Source organism: Chroicocephalus ridibundus, chromosome 3, assembly GCF_963924245.1.
Source record: "Chroicocephalus ridibundus chromosome 3, bChrRid1.1, whole genome shotgun sequence".
NCBI classification, from domain to species: Eukaryota; Metazoa; Chordata; class Aves; order Charadriiformes; family Laridae; genus Chroicocephalus; species Chroicocephalus ridibundus.
In genome coordinates, this window is record NC_086286.1 from 125,988,290 (window position 1) to 126,015,400 (window position 27,111).

The window sequence follows — 27,111 nt, forward strand, 5'->3', positions numbered from 1 at the left end:
GACATGGTTTAGTGGTGGTTTTGTCAGAGTTGGATTGATGGTTGGACTTGATGATCTGAAAGGTCCCTTCCAACCTGGACAATTCTATGATTCTGTGGTTCTATGTTTAACTTTTGCCATCGTGAGGACTGCAGGAGAGGGAAGAAGACTAGACCCTCGTGATACAGGTGTCCTCTTTGACCGTGTGAGCTTGTAGGAAAGCTAGCAGTGCAGGAGAAGGATGGAGGCCAGGAGGAGCGCAAAGGAGGGGGTGGGATCTTCCATGCTCCTTTCACAGATCCCAAGGATGCCCCAGTTTGGTGCAAAAACTGAAGCAGGGAGTGGCAGAGAGTTGACTTGCTGTTTGGCATAGAGCTGAACAGCTTCTGAGTTGCTTAAAATAAGCACTTTAAAGGTAAACGGTCCAGTTATGCGCAAGTTGGAGCTGTGGGGAGGGTTGTGTTGCAGAGCTGAGATCACGGTGTGGGGCAAGTCGGGGGGCTGGACTGTGACATTGCAGACAGTGTCTGTACTGAGGAATGTGGTGGCAGAGGGGCCGGAAGAAGAGGGTGTTGTGGTGAAGTGAAATAAAAAGCTGTATAAAGTTAGGCGCAGTGTGAAATGAACCCAGCGCGCTGGGGAGAGCTGGTGGGAGCTTTTGTCACTGCTGCGACAGTGTCACCCTGCTCTCACGAAAGCTTTAGTGCACCCAGATTTTCTTCCAGTACAAGGAGAGAAGCATGGCAAGTCCTTACCAATTTTATTTACTTTTCCTCAAATGTCTGCAGAACAGAGTGACTAATATCTAGAAGAAATAGTGGTTGCTTTTATGCTACTTCTTAAAAAACTTAGGGGAAAACATGATTATATTTTCCACAGTGATCTTTAGCTTCTTTCCTTGATGTGCTATTACGTTTTTTTCAAGGGAAATGCATCTGAACAAGTGATAGGACGAGGGGAAACGGGTTCAAGTTACGTCAGGGGAGGTTTAGATTAGATATTAGGAGACATTTTTTCACTGAAAGGGTTATTAAACATTGGAATAGGCTGCCCAGGGAGGCGGTGGATTCACCATCCCTGGAGGTGTTTAAAAAATGGGTAGATGGGGCACTTAGGGACATGGTTTAGAAGTGGCTCTTGTCAGGGTAGGCTAAAGGTTGGACTCGATGATCTTAAAGGTCCCTTCCAACCTCAACAATTCTATGATTCTATGATTCTATTAAAAAGCATAGCATAAAGCATGCGATCGTTAGCCTTTTTTGGAATTAATTGATGCTTAATGTGATGATCGACGTGTGCAAGAGACACAGAGGCACTCCCTGTAGTAACTTTTGAATTTGACCAATTTTAGCCAGATTTTTTTCGGTGTGGATTTTGAAGATACCAAATTGTTGCAGAGTCCACGAAGGCAGAGGCGAGAGAAAAACCTCTTGCAGTCACCACGGAGTAAAAGCCGCTACGCGTTGTGTCGGAGAGTCCATGAGCGAGTTCACCAGGAGATACTAATCCATAATGCAGTGAGTTTCATCGCACCCTTTGCTCATAGATCTGTCCATCCCAGAGGAGCATCGCTCTTTTGCAAGTCAGCCTTTGGCAAAGTGATGCCGTAATGTGAGTCCAGGGCTCTGATTTTCCTCCTGCAGCTGCTTCCCATCCCAGCTCAGACGCGTGGCATCCAAGGCATCGCGGAGCGCGGCACTACGGCGGGGTGTGCGATAGATCTCAACGTGCTTTGTAGATATATGCGAGCTCCGTAGGTTGGCCTGGTTACTGAGATTTTGTTCGATTGTGTTGGTTTAACTCAGTGGGAGGTTATTTGAGAAGGAAATGAAAGGCTCAATGAACAGTGAATGCTTGAAGAGGTGTTAAGAGGAAATACCAGACGTATAAGCTTTAGGATCTTTGTTTTAAAATTTTTTGCTGTCTCTTCAGCCAGCCTGGTGTTGAGCAGCACAGAAGTAAACCTGCAAGCACAGAGGAATGCCTACCTCCTGTCGGAGTGAGAGAGTCCCTGTTCAAGGGAAGAGGAGTTTGTGCAGAGAAGACCTGGGAGTCAAAAGAGCTCAGGATATAAGGAGAGCAGGTGTAAGGAAGATACCTATAGGAGAAATGGGGAGGGACTCTTTATGAGGGAGTGGAGCAATAGGATGAGGGGGAACGGTTTTAATCTGAAAGAGGGGAAATTTAAATTAGATCTGAGGAAGAAATTTTTCACTGTGAGGGTGGTGAGCCCCTGTCCCAGGTTGCCCCGAGAAGCTGTGGCTGCCCCATCCCTGGAGGGGTTCAAGGCCAGGTTGGACGGGGCTTGTAGCAACCTGGTCTGGTGGGAGGTGTCCCTGCCCAGGGCAGGGGGGTGGCACTGGATGATCTTTAAGGTCCCTTCCAACCCAAACCATTCTGTGATTCTATGAAGAAATATTTTACAACGAGGGTGGTGAAACCCTGGCCCAGGTTGCCCAGGGAGGTGGTGGATGCCCCATCCCTGGAAACATTCCAGGTCGGGTTGGACGGGGCTCTGAGCAACCCAATCTACTTGAAGATGTCCCTGCTCACTGCAAGGGTTTTGGACCAGATGGCCTTTAAAGGTCCCTTCCAAACCATTCTATGAGTCTATGAAATGTTTTATCTGCCTCGGTTGCTGGCCTGGCCACAGCCCGGGCTGTCATGTCCCTGACCCATGCTGGAGACGGGGCAACTGCAGGATTTTCCTGCAGGGTGGTAGGGACGGCCAGGTGGGAATGGGAGCGTTCAGAGGGGCACGCAGTGCTCTGTGTCTCTGTGTTGGGGACAAATTCTTCTGCAGATGGAAATAATCAGGAAGCCTCATCCTCTTAGATGAAAAAGCAAGAGGTTTTGTCCTTTTAGAACCTCTTTTTGTGACTTACACTCTATTTATATTCTTAATTACTGGGAAATTGGAACTTTTTTGAATTTATTGTCCTAGAAAGGAGTATTTATATGGGAAAAAATCTGATTGTATAAATAGATGAGTCTAAAGTACTACAGAAAAAGAGGGCAATATTGGCTGTTCTAAAATCAAAACTTTCCTAACCGTTACAAGTGATCATGTCAATTATATCAGAAGCCCAGCAGCAGTGAGGTAGTGAGAGGGAGATTTGATTGCTGAAACAAATGTAATTTCCACAGCATTAAGATCTGGCCAGAACTACATTCTGAGGCAGCGGATTGCATTCTTATTAGACGACTGTGGTTCTCCCCGTTTTGCTATAGACGCACGCAGACTTATTACTGTTTAGGCCAAGTAGGGTAGAATAATATCTCACCTACTACGCACCCATGTGTCATTTCTGTCCAAGTTACAACAAACTATCTGCTTCTGAAACCTGTGATCATTATGGCCGCTGATTTTTGCATGCTTGGGATCGATATACTGGAAATAGGGTAAGCCTGGAGAGGTCGGCTTTGCTTTGCAAGATTTGAGAATTTGATCTACGCTTAGGAGGAACGCACCGTGTACGAGAAGTCTGCTTTCCCTTTGGATTGAACTTCAGTGCCAGATGAGTTTCTTTCCCAATATTCTTAATTTTTCCTTCTTTCTGAAAAACCTAGTAGTACACCTGAGGCTTCTAGGTCCAGGGTTGAAAAGCTCTTTGTGTTTGCATTTAGGTTACATCGCTGGTGACTCTTGCCGTTGGTCTAGCACGAGTGCAGTTCTGTGAGCGGCAGTGGGGGAAGTGCTCGCATGAAGAGGCAAGAAGAGCTCTTGCATGTTTTTACAGTCGTTTCAAATAAAGTTCTCGTTGCTGCCAGGTGAAAGGCAGCAACAAGGTGGCAGAGGCTGAAAGTGGAAGGCTCTGTTGAAGGAGATGTCAAGACGAAGCGTTGACTTCCTTCTCCAGATTTCATGCAGTTGGATTATCACTCACTTTTCAAAAACTTTTTAATTATCGCTTTGATTTATTCATCTTTCCCGAAGTTTTTTCACACGATTAGTGAAAGATGGTTGCATGTGCCTATCTTCTGTTCTAAGCAAGATGCTGTAATGCTCTTAAACCCAGCATCCCTCTGTATCCCTCATAGTTGCCTGCACATCATTCTCCACTTCTTGAGCACTCCTTGTTTAACATTTCTGCTTGAGTACGTGTGAATTTGTACGGTTAATATTAGAGCTCAACTATACTGTGAGATCAGATGATTTAAAAAAAAGGAGGATAAAAATCTCATTTCATGAAAATAAATCTTGTGAAACCATGTCTAACCTTTAAAGTGAGCAGGAGTACTTCTGAGGAAGTGAATTCTGTGAAATTGCGCTGTTAAGAGACAGTTGGTCGTCTCTCTCTTGACTCCAGGGCATTAAAACTCAGCCCCTGATCTTGATACTGTCTAAGAGATCACCTGATGGGTCAAGAGCTGGCACGTAATTTCAAGCCCATGGTGTGTGCCGTGACTGCACTACACTGGGTTTGATACAGGTTTGGTTTGCCAGATACTGAACTGGTGCACTCGGACGGACCCCGAGGGTGGGCATCAGTCCAGCGTCTAGTCACAATCCCTGAAGTGGTGACATATAAACCAAGGAAAGCAGCTAGACCATCTCCAAAGGAGAAAACAGACCCTGGTTCATCTCTTTCAGTGCTATTAACGCTGCAGACGGTCTCCAGAGTGGTTTTGGCAGAGTGAGGTTTGGCACTGGTGCAGCATCACCTGGTGGCACCCTTCCTCGATTAAACGTTGGCACGGCCTATCTGTGCTAGCTGCTGCCTTCGATCCTGCCCCCAAAGTTCCTCATCTAGGACAAGTGGCAGCGAATGAGGCTGTCGTACGACGGCGCTGCTTTGTCAGCGGCAGCAGATTCGGGTGAAGTTTAACCGCAGAAGCTTTTCCGAGACAGAGCAGGTGGAAAATACAAAACCTTGCATCGCTTGAGAAGGGATGTTCTTGTTCTGCTCACAAAGCAGTTGCAGAGAAGTCTTTATGTGATGTGATGGATCTAAATGGGTTAAAAATAGCATGGGAGCAAGCCAGTAACAAATTCCTGTAGCTGCTTTTCCAGGCTGCAGGCACTCTTTAGTAATTCTCCTCCACAGAGGAAAGTGGAAGGAGCGGCTTGATGGACTGGTCCCTTTCCCATCTACTGAAGAGTTTGGTTCCTTATGAAGGCAGGACATCAGCCAAGGTGGGCCCCCGGTCTGATATAGTTCAATTTGGATGTGTTGCTGGCAATGAATGTATTGTGGTGCTCGTTGAAGAGAGGCATGAAAAGGGATTGACCTGAGACCCAAATTAGGGTTAGGATTGGAGCCGTTTGGCATTTAGAGTTCTCCAAAGAGGAAGAAATACAGATTCTATCAATCATTGTCTTCCTTCTTTTTTTTCTTCTGTTTTTCCTTCCATTTTTCTTCCTGCTGTTAAAGTCTTGAAGGTGGATATTGATGGTTTATGAGCAACTTAATGTTAAAACAAAAATAAAAGTCTTTGATACTGAAAAACTTCAGAGTTTGGGGATAGGTTTTATTCTTAGCTTTTTTTGATCCGACATGGATTAAGGCACCAAGAAAACGCATCAGTTACATTGAAAAGTCTTCCCATATCACCTCATCCCCCATCGTCGTTTAGGTGAAGTGTTGAGGGTAGCGATAATAGGAGGAGATTGTAAGCCCAAGTATTGGAAAACATTGTTTGGGATGGGTCCAGGGAAGAGTGTTGCAGGAACACATGTAAATGGTTTTATGAAGAAAAGGAATGACTGGTAGAGCTTTCTGGTCTCTTGTCTTGGTCCTTCTTTTGGTATTTCACTGAAGTTCCCAGCTCAACCCAACTCACCAGCTGATTGTCCAGTTTCTCCTTTTACTCTTGCAATTAGTTATGGGATTTCTCCCCAGGAGAGAAAAGCAAAGCAAGGCAGCGCTGTGCTAGTGAGAATATGAATGTGCTCATTGAAAGCTTCATTTAATGTTTATAAAACATCAGGGATCACAGAAATGTTGTAACTTCAAGTTAGTGATATATTTTGTATTTCTTTAAAAAAACACAATTAATGCACTTTGAGGCTGCTGAAACAGTGAAGCAAGCGTTTGTAGGTTTGTAGGAAATCTGTGTCACGCTTCTAAAGTTTATAGCTGTGGGTAGGAGGAGAAGTGTCATCTTATCTCCAGGAACTAAAACATCCTGATTGTATCACATAGAATCAACCTCCAAATTTCATTCCCGCACAGAGAAACCCAGTCAAATAAAATTGCCCAGTTTTGAAGAAGGGCTTTGAAGCTTTGTGACCGCTGGCATTTGTGTCAAGCCAGGGTTATTTACAGGCTGCTGTGAAGGGTCTTAACTAATCACTAGTAGCGTTAGCCCGTTTTTCATCTCTCGGAGAGCAAAACTATCAAATCCTTGAGTTTTGAGTGGGGTTGAAGAGGTTTTTTACTTTTGGCATCATGTTGCGACGTCTGCTAGAGGCACAACAGGCCAGTGTGGTTCATTTTGCTTTCAATATGTAAAAAAAGCAGTACGTGGGAGGTAGAAACAGAGTCTGCCTATGAGGATGGAGGTTGGAAATATTGTCCAGGCGTGTAGGGTTTGAGTTGGGAAAGCCAGAGCTCACCTAGAGTTCATTCTCACAAGGGGATGTCAAGGGCAGCAAGATGATGACCTGGTCTAGTGGGAGGTGTCCCTGCCCAGGGCAGGGGGGTTGGAACTAGATCTTTAAGGTCCCTTCCAATCCATTCTGTGATTCTGTGATCATCTACTCTTGTGTCGTGGCCTGTTGCTGAATGGGATGCATGATTTAACACTAGTGGACACAGATAAGGCTGAGGTCCTCAGTGCCACCTTTGCTTCAGTCTTCATCATCGAGGTCTCCGTGGTTAGTGATGGGGTTTGAGAAGCAGAGGAACATCAGCAGTGGGCAAGGGTTAAGTCAGGGATTACTTGCAAGTCTGTGAGACCTGATGAGCTCCATCTGCGGGTGCTGAGAGAGGCAGCTGATGTTAATGCAAGGCCACTCTCTGTTCTCTCTGATATCTCATGGAGATTGTGGAAGGCCCTCAATGACGGGAGAAAGGCAAATATTGCATCTATCTTCTTAAGGCCACAGGGATGACCCAAGGAGCTACAGGCCAGTCAGCCCCACTTCAGTCCCTGGGGACATCATGGACTGAATCTTCTTGGAACAAATTTCTGGGCATGTGCAGGAAAAAAAAGAGTTTGAGAACAGTCAACATGGATTTACCAAGGCTAAATCACGTCTGACCAACCTGTTTGTCTTGTAGGTTAAAATGGTTGGATTTATGGGTGAGGGAAGAACAGTGGATGCCGTTTACCTCAACTTTAGGTTTCAACACTGTCTCCCACCGTATCCCTATATCCAAGCTGGGATGTTACGGTGAGGATGAGTCGACAACTAAATGGTAAAAAAATTGGTTGGATGGTCTGTGTCAGAGAGTCCTACTCTACCTGGAGGACAGTGTACAAGTGGAGCACCACAGGATTTATCTTGGGACCTGTCCTGTTGGCATCTCTGTCAACCTTGACGGAGTATACTCATCAAGTTTGGAGATGGCGCAAGTAATGTTCACCGGAGAGTCCTGGACAGGCTGAGGGAATGGGCCAAGAGGAAGCTCATGAAATTTGGAAGGGACAAATGCAAAGTCCTGCACTTGGAATGGAGAACCCTTTGCAACAGTCCAGGCTGGGGATGAGCTGACTGGGGAGCAGCTTGCCGAAAAGGACTTGGGGGTTGTGCCCTTGGACGCTGGCAGCAGGGGAAGCCACCAGCGTCTCAGGCTCTTTAAACTGGAGCACAACCCGTAGACGGAGGGAAGTGACAACCCCCTTTGCTCGGCATCAACAAAATCCAGTTGTCTGTCCCACAGTACAAGAAAAACTTCAGCAAACCGGAGTGAGTTCCTCAGCAGGCCACCAGCGTTGTTTTCTTTTGAGACAAAATCATCTACGTGTAATGCAGATGTATTTTCTGTAAGATCTTAGATGCTATGATAAAAAAAGAGCTAGATAAGCTGTATCAGTCGATCTGTGTCATGTTGTCGTGAGTGTGCAGGTTGCAAAGCCAGACTACGAGTAAGAGCTAAGCAAGTAGGCAACTAACTATTCCCAAAATTATCTGAGGGTTTTTTTCTGTGTTGAGTTAAGGCTGAGAATGAGAAGCATGTGTTCTCCCTGCGCATAGCTGGGTCTGTTGGCAAAACTGTTACCAACCATCTAACAAAACTAAGAAGTGGGTTGAACTTCCCAGGTTTTACATTTGTAGGAAAGGCAGTCAAGATTTTTTTTTTTTCCCCACCAGCAGCAGATTGCATGGAATCCAAACTAGGTGGCTACCATCTGCTTTCACACAGGCTTTGAAAACATGGGCCAGCCCTCCACGGCATGGGTGAGGAAGACGGAGGAGAGTGTTTACAAGTCTGTGTTTACGGGATTTTGGGATTAATGTGCTGTTTTCTTATTCTGAGTCAGAGTCAAACTGAATTAGGCTTTGACTGAAATGCTGAGTGCCACTCGCTTTCAGCGCCGCGTTTAAAAGATGAGCTTCGAAAATCTTTCTCTACCAAAATATTTTCACCCCACCCAATCCAGTTTGATATCATAATCCTGCAACGTGTGTTTTGACGTTTTTCTGCTCTCAGTCCAGTCTAACAGTCTCAGATGAGATATTCTGGAGTCTCAGTGGTGAAGTAGAATCCCTCAAAATTTTTGGAGGAAAAGGAGAATAAGGTTTTAGGATTTGGTCTAATGTATGGGTAACTGTGATTTCTGAAGTAGGATGCCCTGACCCAGGCAGAAGGGAGACATCCCAGAGTCAATAAATCACAGGGTGACTTGAATTTGCCATGCTGCTGTCAGGGCATGTTGTGTTTGAGACGCATAAGTACGTCTTCTATTTTTCATCGTATTATATTATAAAAATATAATAAAACGGAAAAAACTGATGTTAGCGTTGCAGTTAAGTTCAGACAGGTGCTGGAGCGAGCCCCGGTGGGAGGACATCAGGGCAAGGTGCTTGTGCCAGGCTTCTCCTTCTGCCCTGGTCTCCTGCATCGCCGTCGTTGTAAGGTCACCTCCTGTTTGGGGTTTTTAAGGGGGGCACGTTGCTACAAGGAACGAACTGTCGGGTGGGTGACCCCAGTCAGTGCAAACGACTGGAGGTGTCACTCAATCTGCAGCGTCCCTCGTGAAGCCGAAGGAATAATGTGCCTGCGATCAAGTGGTGTGACCCGCAATGCAGAAGGATACGCCGGTAAGGAGCAGGGTTCCTCACGCACGATGAGAAGCCTGGTTATTTCACTTGACTTGGCCAATTTAGCTGATTTCACACGGAGGGGCTTGGCTTAAGCTTTTCTCGGCTGTGTGGGTGAATCGGAGGGCTTTACGGCAGCAGGTGAGATTTTGTATCAGTAGAAGGAGTGTTTTGATGGTTCGTTTATTGGGCATTTCCGTGCCTAGTTTTTGCAGTGCCTCGCATGATGCTGCCGTTCCCAGGTCCTGTTCAAAGGAGACATGAACAACTCCACTGCACGAGGAAAGCAGCGTTTGCACAAGGCAGGAGACAACAAAACATCTGGCCTCCGTGTTTCCTTTAGTTCTTAACTTGAAATCTTCAGCTGGATCGTCGTTTACATTACAGCTCATTTACGCCGCTGTTAGAGGAGGTGTGGGTATAATTTATTCTCACATTTACGCTGCCGGAGTGGTTTAAAGTGGTAAGTGAGAATCAGGCCCTGGGTTTTCTGGTGGTTTCTTTTTGTTCTAATGAAGGATGCACAGCTGGATGCAGTAGCCTTTAACCAAACCCTGGAGCATCTCTTCATTACTCTTAATTCACAGCCGTGCCTGGGAGACCTGTTGCGAATAAGTGAATTGGAGGAAAGCGAGACTCGTTACATCGCAGAGCTGCTTTGTTCTTTTACTTTGAGAGTTATAGTTTTGTTTTGAATTATTTAGGCTGCTTCGTTACGTGTTCTGTCATCCTGGCTTTGTGCGCCGTTATCAATGGGACGGCTCAGGCGGAGGGGTGGGGGGCGGTTCCTGCTCCAGCCGCTTGCACTCGGATTTACTCGTGTGACCTTTCGACACAGGAGTGGGTTGATAAATCTTTGCTGACAAGCGAAGAGCCATTACCACTTGTAATTTGCAAATGCGAAACAGTGGCAATTAGGGAAGAGCGACTTTGTAGCACCGGCCCTAGGAATTTATTTAAGGGAAGACGGATTTGGGGTGAAGTGTTGATAAAGAATGTTTTGGTTTTGCCAGGTTCCTGAAAAGCTCTTTTTAATAAATTGCTCATCTTTGGAGGGCTGTAAGAAATACCACGGATTGCCTTTTATCAGCCTATAATGTGCTTTCATCACTCCGGAGAAGTATGTGATAGTGGTACTGAGTTGGTCCCTGGAGAAAGCCGAGGAGACATTGCTAACGGCTCCAGAGTTACGGCTGCAGCGAGTCTGCGTTAAAATGGAGCTTATGTTTCCTCGTTAGTACAAATCTCTCTCTGTCCTTATCACCAAAGTGCTGCTGCTGGTTTCTCACGCGCGGAATTACTTTTCTGTAATGGTACAAGTAATTTAGCTCAGTAATACCGGAGTCAAAACCAACTCCTTTCTGAAATGTTATGATTTATTGCTTCTTGAGGCTCTTAACGTTGAAATGGCTTTCCATTCTTGAAACTCGTAAGGCATCTAAATATTACGCTGCATTTACTAAGAGGCAAAATCTACTTGGTGTTGAAGGCATTGAGATAATAAAGATGGGATCCTGAATGGCCATTTTGCAAACATTTTCTGACAGTAGCATTGAAAAGTAACTAGATATTAAAAATCATAGAATTGTCTAGGTTAGAAGGGACCTTTCAGATCATCGAGTCCAAGAATGTTGTAACTCTGCCCTATTTATTAAGCAGGTTTCTCAGTTTTCTCAGGAATTTGTGTTTTCAAACTTGCAACTCTGTACCTGTTGAATGCTGCGCAACATGCCCCAGTGCTTGAGGAACAAAATAAAAGAGTAAACAATGATTTCTTGGTTTAATCTTCCCATTTGAAAAAAAAAATAAAATAATGGTAACACTAGAGTTCTTAAATTGTTCATCTGAGCCTAGCTAGGGATAGTGGTTTATCAGATTATAAATGTGCTTTCATTACCTGGAGGTATATAATATGTTGGTCTGTGAAATACACACTTGGGCAATGAGAAGATGAAGGTCACAGAAGTCTCGCTGGATGCCCGCCAGTGAGTGTATTAAAATTAAATAAATCCTTGATGCATTGTCGATGGCGCACATACAGATGCTCTCTCTGCTTCAGAGCAGGACGAATGCAGCGTGTGCATTTGCGTACCTGCATCTCACTGACAGGACAAGGGGTGACGGGCACAAACTGGAACATGGGAAGTTCCATCTCAACATGAGGAGGAACTTCTTTGCTGTGAGGGTGGCAGAGCCCTGGCACAGGCTGCCCAGAGAGGTGGGGGAGTCTCCGTCTCTGGAGACATTCCAACCCCGCCTGGACGCGTTCCTGTGCCACCTGCTCTGGGTGACCCTGCTCTGGCCGGGGTTTGGACGGGATGATCTCCAGAGGGCCCTTTCAACCCCTGCCAGTCCGGGATTCTGTGACACTTTGCAGCCCTGTTGCAGATAAACATCCTTACCTTTGGCTGATTTTCTATCTTCAAAGACTTTTTTTAGCAATTGCATCCCGTTCCTGTGACACCTGCTGGTGTTTTTACAGGTGAGGGTCTGCTGGCATCTCCAGAGGGTTAGAACTAAGCCGTGCGTTTCATACCTCCTGGAGCCTCTCCTGGTCGGGCTCACGGCTGGTTAAGGCGACTGCTGCTGGTTAAAAGGCGGCGTTGTGCCCTGTAATTAGCAGACACGTCCTCATCTTCCTTCTCCCCAGATGACGGAGAGTCAAAACAGGCTTTTGGCAGCTCCCACTGTCCTTCCACGAAACAACTGGAAGCCCTCTGTCTTGCTCTATCTGCTGTTGTGCTGTGACGGGCCAAGGCCTCGTGTTGCACCAGGGAAGGTTTAGGATGGATACTAGGGAAAATTTCTTCACTGAAAGGGTTATTAAGCATTGGAACAGGCTGCCCAGGGAAGCGATGGAGTCACCATCCCTGGAGGTATTTACAAGACAGGTAGACATAGTGCTTAGAGATATGGTTTAGTGATGGTTTTTGTTCAGTGTTAGGTTGATGGTTGGACTTGATGATCTGCAGGGTCCCTTCCAAGCTGGGCAATTCTATGATCTAAATCTGCCAGCAAACTCTGGGCTTTGCCATCCTGCCTCACGCCAACTCTCAGGCTTACCATTGCCCACCCATAATTATTTTAAGTTTTAGCTTCTGCGGCTAAGTGAAGGTGAACTGGAGTTTGCCTCCGAGGCGAGCTGGTTCCCCTTCTCCTTCCAGTATACTACTTAGCGGGCTTTGAAAACTGCTGACAGTTGTTTTAAGAGCTGATTTTCAGGTCGGGCCTTTTGTAACTCTGCAGCAGGAGGAAGATATTGTTAGAAACCAGAGGAACGGAAGGGTTGCTGTTGCTCGAGGCAGGAGGAAAGGGTGCTTCGCTGCTGGAGAATAATGCTTTAAAGTGCTTCTCCTGCCCCTCCTGCTAAGGCACTCAGGAGTTTGCTCCCGCTGTCGGGCTGAGATGTATTATTGATAGCACCACGGCAAACCAGGAGGATGTTTAAAACAAGGGCTGGGGTCCAGAAATGATTTGCTTAAACGGTCACCAAAGATGCTGGGGGAGAAAATGAATTGCGGAGTTTTTGCCAGGGACTTGAGGAAATTTGAAGGGGGGCCGTACAGGAGAGTATTCCCGCGTGCAGTGTGCTGCAGCAGTGATTTTTTTGTTTTCTCAAGGTGTAAAAGCAGGTGGTGTGTGAGCGCTGATTACTTAGGTGAGTGCCTTTCAAGCACTCCTCTAATTTAGCACATACGAAAATAGCACCGCGTCTGTTAAACGTATGATGTTGCTCTGAGTCTTTATGTTTGAGCTCATTGGAAAAGCAGTCGGTTCTCTTGTTGGCGTGTACGCTGAAGAGCAGGAACAATGCAGGGCAGTTATGTGCTCAGAGTTGCTCCAAGCAGCGAACAAAAATACGTTACAGTCCCGCAGAAGTAGCAATTAATGGCGTGCATTTATGGAAAAAGAGGGCAAGTGCTCTTCCTTTGTGGTCTGAAGCCCCGTCCTCATGAGGTCACGTCAGGCAAAAGCTGCTGGTGGATATAAGCACCTCAGGTACAGCTTTTTACAGTGAAAAATAGGCAAGAAGAATGCTTAATCTGTCTCTCCGCCTGGGAAGCAGCAGAGGCACAACGGAGCACCAGGGCCCTCGCTGTGTGAGGACGGAGGCAGGCTTTGGTTTTGGTCTTGGCAACCGCAGAAATGTGAAACGGCATCCGGCTGTTGTGGCTTCGGCTCTCGCAGGTCAAACCCAGCGTGCCTGAGTGCAGGGCTGGCTCCTTATCCTGCCCCATGCAGGCTCTGCGCCTGTGTTCATAGAATCACAGAATGGAAGGTTGGAAGGGACCTTAAATATCATCCAGTTCCTTCCACCCCCCTGCCCTGGGCAGGGACACCTCCCACCAGACCAGGTTGCTCCAAGCCCCGTCCAACCTGGCCTTGAACCCCTCCAGGGATGGGGCAGCCACAGCTTCTCTGGGCAACCTGGGCCAGGGGCTCACCACCCTCAGAATAAAGAGTTTCTTCCTATTATCTCATCTAAATCTCCCCCTTTCCAGTTTAAAACTGTTCCCCCCTCATCCTGTGGCTCCCCTCCCTGCTCCAGAGTCCCTCCCCAGCTTTCCTGGAGCCCCTTTAGGGACCGGAAGGGGCTCTAAAGTCTCCCCAGAGCCTTCTCTTCTCCAGGCTGAACCCCCCCAACTCTCCCAGTCTGTCTTCACAGGTGAGGTGTTCCAGCCCTCTGGTCCTCTCTGTGGGCCTTTTGTGGCTGTGTTGTGGTGGGGTCTCGTACTGCCCTCTATACAAAACTGGGTTGAATATTCCAAGAGCCTGGACCATTTCCATCCCTTGGCATCATAACATTTCAGCAAGCGCTGATTTTCTTGGTTTTTCCTGTGCAACTGGAGAACTGAAATCTGCGGTGAATATATTAACATACATTGAATTATAGAAGAGATACTTAGCATTTTTCCTGAAGGAGCCTAAAATGCTTTACAGACGCTTTCATGTATCGCTACACAAACGCAGCCACTTTTGCTTCATGCTTAGATATAATTCAAGATGGAGGGCGAGAATTTTGCCTGGGGAGCTCAGGTAAACCAGAATAAGCCCCCAGATTGATTGGTACGGACAGGTCTTAGCTCAAGATATGCCCTGCCACCCTGTAGGGAGAGCTGTCAGGAGAAGATCCAGATCAGTGGGTGCACAAAGGAACTTGTTGAGCCATTGCGACTACATCCTTCTACAGAAAGGGGTGGATGCTCCATTGTGTCTCCTAGTTTATTTGCAGGAGGACATATCATGAGCATGAGCAAAGAATGTTGTTGCATAAACCCAGGAGATGGCTACAACTGCCACCCAATCCCCCTCTGTCCCATCGTCCCCAAAAGAAGGTATCTCAAAATTGCAGGTGACCGTATACTGCTGGTGACAGAGGATGGCCTTAGGCTGAGGGGTGACATCTCACTGTGTCCGTGGTCTACCTCATAGAGATGTGGAGGTGCAAGACCAGGCCTGCAGCTCTTTTTGAACCAGCTGCATGCTCCACTGTGCCATTGCCGTGAATTTGCATCCTCCTTCTGAAATGAAAAACCCTCCAAATATTCAGGGCGAAATATCACCTGGCTTCTTTGCAGGAGGACATATCACGAGCATGAGCAAAGAATGTTGTTGCATAAACGCAGGAGATGGCTATAACTCCCACCCAATCCCCCTCTGTCCCATCCTCCCCAAAAGAAGGTATCTCAGAGTTACAGCTGACCTTATACTGCTGGTGACAGAGGATGACCTCAGGGTGAGGGGTGACATCTCACGTGGCTTGCTGTGGCCATGGTCTACATCATGGCGATGCGGAGGTGCAGGATCACGTCTACGTCTCTTTTTGAACCAGCTGGCTGCCCCACTGTGCCATTGCCGCGAATTTGCATCCTCCTTTTCTTCTGAAATGAAAAACCCTCCAAATATTCAGGGTGAAAACCGCTAAAATATTCATCTATTCTTAGGCTCATTAAGGCAGCGTAATTGGATGTAGGCGCTTCCTCCGCTCTAACGGTGCTGTCTCGCTCCTGAGCCAAGATTCATTTCCACGGGCAAGAGGATGCTCTGCGCTCTCTCCTCGCGGATAAGGGATGTGTGAAGACTCCCTGTAGCTCACCTCTCTTGGAAAGCAGCAGAGTGTGGCAGCACCTACCTCGCTTCAACCCTTCCCGGGGATGGCTTTGCTCACCGATGCTGCTTTTGCTCCAGCCCTGAGCGGGGATCGCTAATCAAGGCCGTAATCAACCTCTTGCAGGTCTTCTGTTTTCCAGATTGGTGTTCTGTGGCTTCCTCTTCCTGTGATTTTTTTTTTCCCTGTTTCTAACAAAGCTGCATCCATTTGAAGGCTCCTGCTCCGTCTCCTTTCTTTAAGATGTATTTTTGCGTTTTTGCCCCTTTTGTAATTGAAACACTCCATGATCAGGATCTCTCTGGGTGCTCTCAAATGCACAGTGAGACAGATTTTGTCCTAAAGAGACCTAATTTGTAATTTGCACTCAGTGGAAGGCCTTCAAATGCAAAAGCTGCTTACAGTGTCTCTATTAGATGTTAAACAGCACTCATAGCAGGCTGGAAAAGGTGAAATACCATTTTTAGAGGCTGAGGGCAGCTAGAGTTGCTCTCTTGAGTCTACAGCCACCAGGACGGTGGCAGCATCATGAAAGGCTGCAATGTGTGTTGGGCCTTGGCACCCGGCCCCCAACAAACTACCCCGTAAAAATAAGCTTAACTTACACTTAAAAATAAGCTTATCATCAAAAAAGCATTAACTTGTTGCCACCACCAGCTCCTATTATGTGTTTGGTGGCAGAATGAACTCCTGGCTGCAATCAAAGGTGGGTTGAGCCTTAAAGATAACCTGGGACAGAAGGGCAAAAGGAGAAGTTTTACAGGATCACAGAATGGCGGGGGTTGGCAGGGCCCTCTGGAGATCATCCCGTCCAACCCCCTGCCAGAGCAGGGTCACCCAGAGCAGGTGGCACAGGAACGCATCCAGGCGGGGTTGGAATGTCTCCAGAGACGGAGACTCCCCCACCTCTCCGGGCAGCCTGTGCCAGGGCTCTGCCACCCTCACAGCAAAGAAGTTCCTCCTCCTGTTTAGATGGAACTTCCCATGTTCGTGTTTGTGCCCGTTGCCCCTTGTCCTGTCCCTGGGCACCACTGGGAAGAGCCTGGCCCCATCCTCCTGACGTCCACCCTTTAAGTATTTGTAAGCACTGATAAGATCCCCCCTCAGCCGTGTCTTTTCCAGACTGAAAAGACCCAAATCCCTCAGCCTTTCTTCGTAAGAGAGGTGTTCCAGTTTATGGTACCCCGGTAGGTTTGAGATAACCCTTAAGTTTGCTGATGGATGGTGCCAATTCTCCTGCAGCCCTCAGGCTACAGATGGACAGGCTGCAGAGGTGTCGAGGAAGAAGGAGGGTATGAAGGAGCTGGAGGAGGATGCCCTGGAGGAGCCATCAAGCAAACAATTCACTGATTTTTAGCGTGTGTCAGATCTCACTTATATTTCGGGCTGTTGTATTTAATGAAAGGTGGTGTTGCGCCATCCCAGTTTTATTCACAGCTCCCCAATATTGTAAACGTTGTCACTACAAAATGCAGAGCTGCTGGAAAGGCTTCTTGTTAAAGTCATCGTGTGGAAGTGAATTAGCATTTAAGGATTTGGGTTCATCCCGTTTCATTTGGGCTATTCTCGTGCGAGTGTTAGACTTGCACAGAGCAGGCCAGATCCTGATGTAGCGGCTTGAGAGCAAAAATACTGCTGGAATGTCGCGTACCTGGGACACGGTGACTTTTGGGAGGGATCTAGAGTTTGTGGCCCTTGCTGACCTTTTTAAGGACAGTTGGATGCTTTCGTGCCATCAGTTCATTGAAGGCGTTGAATAGCTTTCTAATTATTAACATCCACTTGTAACACCTTGAGGTTGAGCTTTGAGGCTGCAATTTCTGTACTGGAGACAGATGGGTAAAATGCTGCAGATAAGCAGAGGTCAACTGGTTAAGCCTTATTTTGTGAATAGCCTTGTTGGGGTTAGAGAGTGTATTTACTGTATAATCTGTGGAGATGGGTGTAAGAGAGCCTTTGAAGGAATTAGTGAAAATCATTTGAGACTACTTTACATTCAGGCAGTAGAGACTTGCTGCAGAATCCGAGACTACCCGAAGGTGTGAGGGACCCTCTTGTGCTCTCCCACCGATGTCGACCCTAGCGACGCATTTAAAAATTGCTTTTCCGCCTGCCGAACTGATCTGCGACTTCACCGTGGCCTGATGAAGTGGAGTCCTCGTTAAATTCGCTGAAGGCTGGGACTTTAGTTCGGTCCTGCGTGGGCTTAACAAAACGGTCAAGCGCATCTTGATTTTAAGCGTGCTGCGGGCTGGGGCTACTTGAGCGCATGGTAAAGTGTTTTGCTGGCGTCTTTGGTCCTCAGTGGGGCAAAGGAGGTGAATTCTGCCGTCTGGATTTAAAGACAAGTTGCTGGTTTTTTTGAAGAATACCACAAGAGGAAATTTTGGGTGCTTGGAGGATGCTCCCGCCTGCCAAAGCAGATGCTTCATGGGGTGATTGTGCTATGTGGTAGCGTCTCTTTATCTCCGACACCAACGGATCATTTTTGCTCCAGAAGAGTGATGCAAAAATGCTGACACTCCTCATTTTTCGAAGGAAAAATACAAATCTGGCAGTCTTGTGTGAACACATGCGGTGTCTGGGCTGGATGGACAAAGTTAGCTGGGCAGTGGTGAGTTTGCTCACCGTAAGAATCTGCATCAAAATGGGAAATTATGGGAGCTGGAGAAATCAGGCTTGGAAAATAGCTATTTATTGGTAGCGCTCGCACAGCGAATGCTGGGATCATGATCCTGGCAGCGTGTTGTTGACGTGGAGCGCAGTGTCGCAGCAGGGCAGCACTTACAGCCTGTCTGTCTGGGAAATCTATGGAATCTGGCACAAAACTACAGAGGTGCTGGTTTGCCCCTCACCTCTGCTGGGTATGAGCAAGCGGCAAATTAACGGGGGCTTGCTGGAGTAGCTTGTGCTCTGTCTGGCTGCGTAGAGGAAAATCTTCCTTTAGAAAACGTTTTTGGTGTCAGTGTTTAGGTATCGGCAGAGGGAGGGGGCTTTTGCTCTCGCGCCCACCCTTTTTCATTCTTCACCCATTGAATACCCATAAAACTTCGTGTTGTCGGGTGCTGGGAGAGCGGTTTTAACTTAGAAAAAAAGGTAAACTGTCCTGATCCCGTTTAGTGGCTGTGTGGATCTATAAACGGGGATGAATCATCTCCCCATGAAAGCACAGTGATTATGTTGCTGCAAATGGGTAGGAAGGATTTAACTTGGCTTTCCTTTGAAACTCTAAAACTGATGCTGTCAGAGGCACTCAGAAGCGGCAGACGCAGCGAGAGATGTCCGAAGCAGACGGATCTGCAGACCAGCTGTCCAAAGGCTCAGGTCGAAGCTGCACCGTCATCCCCATCTCGGGCTCTAGAGCAAATCTGGTGGTCCTGGTGCGGGTTTTTTTTGCCCACCATAAAACCGAAGCCATCTCCATACATGACAGGAGCACTGTGAGCATTGGTTCATTAGCATTTGTATTAACTTCTGAGAGCATTACCACTGCTAAGCACTAACAGAAGGCTTCAGGAAGCAGAAGTAGAGGCTTGCTGCGTGTCCAGAGGAAGACTGACCAGTCTGCATCCATAATCTCTAAGCTTTGTGCATGGCTCACGGCTTCTAGGCCGTTTCTGGCTCTTGTTGTTCTTCCCTGCTGTTGGATTTAAATTCTCCTGTCCTAAGCAGCCGGCTGCTGGAGCGATGGGTAAATCCAGTTCGTGCACCAAGTTACGAGGACAGTAAGAGATCAGAGATGTCAACAAAATGTTCAAGATGTTCAAGGCCAGGTTGGACGGGGCTTTGAGCAACCTGGTCTAGTGGGAGATGTCCCTGCCCACAGTAGGGGTTTGGAACTAGATGATCTTTAAGGTCCCTTCCAACCCAAACCGTTTGATGATTCTATAAAATTTGGGTAGCCTTTAGCCCCATATAATGCAGATTGTGCAGCGCCGGTGCGTTGCCCTGCTGCAGGAGGCGTGTGTTGCTCTTCGCCACAGCATACTCTGCTGCTGGGCTCACTTCAGGGCCACAAACCGGAGCGGGAGTGATGAGTTGGTGGCATTCACAGACACATTTGCAGGGGAGCCCTGTTTTTTTTTAATAGAGCATCCAGAAGTAGGTGCAGGGAATTCACATAGTGTTTCCCTGGAAGTTCTCCAGACAGATTTCCTAATTCTGAATCCTGATGATATAAGGGGCAAAAAAACTCCAGAAAACCTTAAGTGCTGTTCTGTTATTACTGTTTGTTATCCTGAAATTCCTTGCTGGGTTGCTGGCTTGACCTCGGCAGTAAGATAATGCCCCTGAACTGGGAAAAAAATGGTAATAATTGAGAGGTTCAGTGACCAGCACTATCTGAAAGGCCATTTTGCTCTTCTCAGATTACTTTTGGTTATCCAAACAACCTGACTTCAGGCACGAATTGGATTTAGAAGATGCTGATATGCTGGAGGTCCTTTACATTCCTGTGCCTCGGTTTCCCCCCATCTTTCCCCAGATGTCTTTCTAACATGCTTGACCACCACTCAGCACAAGGTAGTCCCGCTGCTGGGTCACCCTCCAGAAGATGCTGTAATACTGACACTGAGCGGCTAATTTTGTCCTTTGTAAATTTAATTAAGACTTTCAGAGAACACTCCATTGTCTTCAGGAGTTTAGGGGAAGTTCTGTAGATGAATAGTTTGCCTGTTTTCCCTGACGTGCTTTGTTTCTAGCCCAGGTTTATCATCAGTCTTTCCCAGACTTTCATTAAAAGCAGCAGTGTGTCAGTGTGTATTATTCTGGTTAAGTCCAGCCGCATTAACATCTTACTGATTTCTCATGCAACATTTCTCCTATCCAGGAGAAACCAGGAGAATGACTTCCCTCTAATGTGAGTATTCATACCGTGAGAAGAAGGAAGAGTACGGATTATACTTAAAATCGTACTTTTGAAGTACCAGTCTGGGTTGATGGAATTGGTCTGTTACTGCTCCCCAAGGCATACTATAAACTTGTAATGGAGGGGCTGGACGTAAATAAATGCTTTAAGCAGTTTAGTTGGAAGTCTGGATCTTCACCTTACCCTCTTTCCCTCTTCAGTCTCCGTTCCTCCCTCCTGCCTGGCACTGGAATGATTTGAAGAAGGGGTTTGTGTCTGTTTTCACGTGGCTGCCTTGGAGATCTTTTCAGCCAGCTTCCCTCTGGACTATGTACAAACATTAAAAGATGTTTGAAATTACTCAACCTCAACGGTGCTTGAAATTGAGCCATGTTGTGTCAACAGAGTGCTTCAAGTGGTGATTGTAGAGGCCGGAGTAAAGGTTTCCAGCTCTAGTGCTGCCCACAAATCGGCTTTATTAAGTGATGTTCCCTGGCCTGGGTAACCTAGACGTGCTGCTCTGGTTGCTTATTTGTCCTCCTTCCTCCCTCTGTTTGGGTTCTGCAATGAATGAACGGGTTGAGATGGTCCCTTCAAGAGCTGCTGCAGGACTTGTTCTTGCTTGCTTTCCTTTGCGTGCTTGGATCTACTCAACAGTGATTTGGGGAAGAATCAGGATCTTTGTGGGTTATTGGAAACGTGTGGTATTACTTGGCGTCTGAAGAATTTCACGATGCCCTAGTTGGCAGTGCTGTGTTTTTTTCTAGAGCAAACTGTTCAAGAGGCAGCTGAAGCTGCCACCTCTTCTTCACCCTTCTGGTGCCCATGACGTACATGGAAGGGGAACAGTGACATGTAATTTGCCTTATTTCAGACTCGGACGGTATCTTTCCTGAGTAATTCTGCTGACCGATAGACTGCTTGCTGTCTGGGTTAAGAGGACAGCCAAATTTACGACCTTAGAATTTTGAAACAATGCATTTCAGTGGGTGCAATACAGTCTCCGGGTCTTTCTGGCTCAGGATTTCTTCTTTCCTGCAGAAACTTTGATGTTTTGCAGTAAATATCAGGGAACAGGACACTATCATCTGGTGTCTAAAGGCATCCTTTAAGTGAAAGATGAGAAATGAGTTTCTTTTTTGGTTTGAGAAGTGTACTGTGCGTTCAGTGAGTGGGGAACTCTGCTGATGCTGGATTGGATGTTGAAAAAATCCCATGTCTGCTGGTCCCACCTCACAGTGAAAGCAGCAGATCACCCTCTGCGTTTGAGGTCAAAATATGCAAAAAATTTGAAGGGCCAGCAATTTCACAGTAAAGTCGTATGATAGCATTGGAGCTGAGGATTTGAGAGCAGGGGGAGGTTGGTAAAGGCGTGTTTTGTTGTCTTCGAGTGTGGATATCTCATGAGCAGTGCTGTGAGTGCCAGACCTAATGAAGCCTGGCATCCCGGGGGCTGGTGTCTCACGGTTGGCTGCTCCCGACCCCAGGAGGGTATTGCAGACCTGTGGAAGGTTTTTCTGTCATTTATAGGGCTCTCTTCCATGCAGATCCTTTGGTGCCCAAGAGAGGAGAAGTTCACACTCTAGCCTTTCCCCAAGGATGAGAGCAGAGGAGGGTCCACCACCCCCATTCAGCATCAGGTTGATCTTTTGTGGCCTCAAACTGATTTTAAGCCTGTATCTTCCATGGGAACTCAGTGTCTCTTCCCTCTGTCTCTGTAAAATCTCTAGAAACACCAGTTATCTTTAAGATTGCTTCTGCTGTGTCGTATGTGGCATACGTACAATATGGTCAGATAAGAAAGTCCATAAGAAAGCAACTGGAAAAATTAAAACAATTTGTGTGACAAGCAAAGCTTACACGTGGCAACTTGTTCTTTTGCTGGGCGGCTGCCTCCAAGCTGTAGTCCAATGTCCTGGTTTGGGGTAGAGCAGAGCCAGCTTTCTGTTGTCCTTATCTCTCTTCTTCCTCTCCTTGGAGTGAGAGGTGGGGGAGAGCATCTGGCATCTTGTCATTGGCCAGCCTGGCCCAAACCACGACACGCAACTATTAGGGGAAAACCAAAGATGACGTGTGCACTTAAAACTGGAGTTGCAGTGTCGGATTAAACTCCACATGTAGTATTTAAAGTAATATTTAAATGTATACATGCATAAAAATAGGTACATATGGGGATTTTCAAAAGCGGATACCCATATATCAACCTTCGAAGTCATCTGTGCTCATCATGCCCTTCCGTGAGCAAAGGGAAAGAACAGTGCAGGTGGCTATCGTGGAGGGTGGGATTGCTGATTCAGCAGCCATACAGGAAGGTAGAGCTACCAACTGTGAATGTTATTATTTGGGAGAGCGTTTGTTCTTCCTTTTAGAGCTTCGGCTTCCAATAAGTGGTAATCACCTGAGAAAAAAAAAAAAACAAAACCTCGGTTTGTCCTTAAGAAATGTATATATGTACTCCTAGAACCAGCTGGAGAGTATGAGTCTGAAATGCTGAAAATCAAGAAGTAAAAAGTACCACTCGCCCCGTGTATGTTTATATATTTTTAAATCCTGTGATTAAGGCATTTTTGTAGCGATGTCAATTCTGATTATAAGAAAGTGGCATTTATGGAAGAGGCGGGAGCAAAAACCCCTAGCTCAAGGATTCAAGCTGTCTGCTTGTCTTGGTGGCAGGTGAAGAGGCCACCATCCAGCTGGAGCAGAGCAGTAATGATTTTCTATTTCTGAAGTGCCTTTGAAATTGTGGAGGTGTGAGAAGAAACATGCTTCTGGAGGTTAATCTTTCTGATAAACTCGGAAGGGACTTTGCAGCGAGGATAATTTGCGTGTTTGACGTATTACGAAGGCGAGTAAATTTGGACGGCTTCATGGATAGACGTGAAGGCTGAAGGCAAGGGGGAAGGTGTCCCCTTGAAGAACGCTTGAAAATGAGTAGGAAAGGTCTCAGCTGTAAGGAGGACACAAGGTTGTGTTGTCTGTGAGTGTCTCATACTTGACCTTGAGCCTGAGCCTTGAATTGAGTGTTAGGGAGCAGAGGGAGGAGGCACCCCAAAGGTCCCTGCTTCTCCTCAGGGTATGCTGAAAGGGTTGATAGACTGGAAACTGGAGAGGACACGTGTGGGTGTGGGAAGCTGAATGAAACGGATGTCTTAAGCAGGAATGAAAAAATGGGTTTCAAGTGAGAACGTGGGAAGGGAAGCTGCAAACGGGGTGGTTTTGAGGAAAACCTTCTTTACTTTGAGGGTGCCAAAGCACTGGAACACGCTGCCCAGAGAGGTGGTGGAGTCTCCTTCTCTGGAGACATTCCAAACCCGCCTGGACGCGTTCCTGTGCCACCTGCTCTGGGTGACCCTGCTCTGGCAGGGGGTTGGACGGGATGATCTCCAGAGGTCCCTTCCAACCCCTGCCAGTCTGGGATTCTGTGATGTTGCTTTGTAAGCAAGTTGCAAGTCTTAAATATTTGGATTCCTGGAAGACGGTTGAAGATAAAATAATTGGGGAAGAGAACAGCATGCGAAAGTGTGGTAGCTGAAGGGTGTTATAATAGGTGGTACCACCTACTTCTGAGCAGGTGCCCCTTGTCCCAGAGGAGATGATACCTGCTGAAAGGGGGGAGCTTTGCAAAAGCTTGGAGGAGGGGAAAAAAAAAAAGTTAATTATAACTGTTCGTTGAAGGACAGCAAGACTCACTCTTCTAATAATTGCAGAGATTTGGGAGAAACTTCGAAATGCAAATTTGAAAAGTCAACAGAAGTATTTAGGAGAGCAGGTCCCGGTCCACTGCAGGTTTGGGCGTTTAAGATCCTCTCGTATGCACCCTGAGAGCTGTGCTCCAGAGGCCAGGTTTAGATCATAGAATCATAGAATTGCCCAGGTTGGAAGGGACCCTTCAGATCATCGAGTCCAACCATCGACATAACACTGACAAAACCATCATTAAACCATGTCCCTCAGCACCGCATCTGCCCGGCTTTTAAATACCTCCAGGGATGGTGACTCCACCACTGCCCTGGGCAGCCTCTTCCAAAGCTTGATAACCCTTTCAGTGAAGACATTTTTCCTAATATCCATCCCAAACTTCCCCTGGCGCAACTTGAGGCCGTTTCCTCTTGTCCCATCACCTGTTCCTTGGGAGAAGAGCCCAACCCCCCCCCGGCTACCCACTCCTTTCAGGGAGCTGTAGAGAGTGAGAAGGTCTCCTCTCAGCCTCCTTTTCTCCAGGCTGAACAACCCCAGCTCCTTAGAGGTGCGTGTGGATCCCTGCGTATTTTGAAAATTATGCACATTTTTGAGGTGGCTTTGATGTGATTGTCACCCTTTAAGAACAGGACTTAGGGAGCCTGAAGGCCTGAGGTACCTTCTGCTGGGTGAGAGCATCATCTCAGGCCGGTGGGGATGGACGGACGCTCGGTGGTACCCGCAGTCGTAACCTCGTGGCTTCAAAAGAGCTTTGAGGACTGAGAGCAGCTGAGCTGCCGCGTTTCCTCTTTCGCTGCGAGCACCCAACGTGCAATCTCCGTTCTGAACGCGGCGTTCATCTGAAGTATTCATTAAGACGGGGAATTATTTGCATGTTATTAGCATTATTACGGGGAAATAAAGCTGCCGCTGGTTCTCCCCCTCCCTCCATGTATCTTTCATCACCCGCCTTTATAACTGCTCTGAATCCTGTTTGTTGTGTGACAAACTGGGCTGATAAATCTCGTTACTCACTTGAATGGCTGGGAGACTCATTGCACATTACTGAATTTTGTGAATTATGTAATAAATGCATAATTAAAATTAAACCCAGAGCCTCTCCTGGAACCTTATAAAATTCCGTTCGTGTTGAATTGTAGAGAAATGTACGTGGGTATTAAAATTTAAGCCTAATTATTTGGATTTATTTTTAATCAATATTTAATATGCTACCTATAAGTTGCTCCGTACCCACCGCAAATCTGCGGCTGGGGCTTTGCTGGAAAGGGCAGAAAGAGTGTGTGTATGTATGTCTAGAGTCAGATGTTTGTTTTCATCGTGCTTCATATTTTAATATTTGATTACAGAAAGGAAAACTCCCCTGAGCACGATGTGCTCGAAAATTTCTTCAGCCAAGCGAAGGGACTGCTAGGAGTCGGTTTTGCCCCAGCCTTTTCCCACTTGATCACCTTCAAATATTGCGGTTTATTGGAGGAGAATTAAAGTCGTAGGAAATAATTCACCCTAATGGAGCGCCCCTTCGTTGTTCGCTCATCAAGTTGTCATTAAAATCATTCTGAAAATCTTTTCCGCGGTGTATTTCGGCAATCCCGATACTTATTTAAAGGCAGCTGCCCAAACTGCTGTCAAGTTAAAACTTGAGATGTGCTAAAAACTTATTTTCTAGGTGCTAAAGTGGGCTTTAGAGACATTTTCTAATAGAAAGAGAAGCGATGTTTTTAAGGCAAACAGTCTGCAAGCCCCCGTTTAATTTTGAAAGGTTTGTCTCTTAAGTACGGAATTGAATAGAAGGGATTTTATTCCCCTAAATCCCCGATTCTAGAGAAAGCAGCTTGAGATCTCAGTAAGAGAATTAACACATGGGTTAAACTTACAATAAGAAGCGGTACTTGGAAAATGCCTATTCAGATGCCGTTAAGGAAATAATAGGATTAGTTCTTGTCGTGTCAGCGTGGATTCCTCAAGCCGCCGCTGCCTGCTGACACGCAGCCGGTGCGTGTTGCTGGCCCGGCCGTGAAATTGAGGACAATGAAAATAAAGATGGTTTTTCTTGGAGGCAATGCGTTTGAATGTTTAAGCCGGTCCTTCTGCCCACACGTGCGCCAGGTAATTCAGGATGACAAATAAGCCACTAATAATCCCCCCCCCCGCCCCCCGCGATGGCGGTGTTTGGGACCGAGATGATGATCCTAATTGGAGCTGTGGAACTGGTAAAATGCCTTTATCCTAAATCAGGAATACACCGTGGCCAACCTTTTTTTCCATTTCTGTAAGCAGATTTCTATTCCTTTCTATCATCTGTTTGAAACACAAAACATTTTTTTGCCTGTTATTTCGATTCTGTGTTTTTGATGAGCCATTTATTGTTCCACTGTATATATATTTTTAATGTATATACATGATATCCATCATTTAAGATAAAGCATTTTTACCTCTGAATTTTTTTTTTTTTTTTTTTCACAATTCATGGTAATCCAGTATCCTGCAGCAAAGCATTATTTTCAGTTCCTTGTGTCTGACATTTCATAATCGTCCATGTGTATCTTTATTTTTAGCTTAAGCGAAAGCCGTGAAGCGTTAAGGCTGAACCGGGCTTAATTTTGACATCATCCGATTCCGTCATAGAAGGGGCCGTAGGAGATCGTCGCGGTGAAAAACCTCCAGCCAAATGGTAACGAGAAAAAGAAAGGCATCTGTTGAGCTGTCCTCCTTCTGTTTCTTCATCTTCAGACACAACTACGGCTTCTTTACACGCCTTCTCCTTACTTTTCTGCGGGGTTTTCCTCTTCCATATAGTCCTGGGTGTCCTATAACTCCCCCACAAGCCAGTGCTTTGGGAGCAGATTAGGCAAAACCCAAGTTTTCTATAGACAGATAATTGGCAGATGTAGCAAATTACTCTGTAAATTAACAACAGTGGAGGAAACAAGGTAGGCACGTGCTTCGGTTGATATTTCACTCCATAGTTCGTGCGTGTCTGACAGTACACCCAAGTACTCCTTGAAGCTGGAACTTAAGAAGGAAGCGGGAAAAAAAAAAAATCGCTTTACAGATTGGTTTATTATGGAAAGTATTTGCTGTGTTTTGGCAGAAGGTATATTTAGGGGGTGTGCGTGAACTTTCTTCACATTTTGAAGTGATAGACGCGTGCAGCTCACGCTGTCTGGTTTGAGGTGCATCTAAATGAGGGCTCATTTCAGAGAGAGGGAGCGTATGTTTTAGCAGAGTGTTACTCCATACTTGCTGGAGTCGTCTTCAAACTGAATA

General features: G+C 46.5%; 1 protein-coding gene and 1 long non-coding RNA gene across 2 annotated transcripts in view; both read left to right on the plus strand.

Annotated features, from left to right (window-relative positions):
* The window catches only part of XKR6 (XK related 6), a 205,859-nt gene that overhangs the window by 30,648 nt on the left and 148,100 nt on the right, over positions 1–27,111 (plus strand). The window lies entirely within an intron of this gene.
* The window catches only part of LOC134513661 (uncharacterized), a 34,655-nt gene that overhangs the window by 2,118 nt on the left and 5,426 nt on the right, over positions 1–27,111 (plus strand). The window contains exon 2 of the long non-coding RNA XR_010070483.1: positions 26,400–26,515. This is a non-coding gene — a long non-coding RNA (uncharacterized LOC134513661). The remainder of the gene's footprint in view (positions 1–26,399; positions 26,516–27,111) is intronic.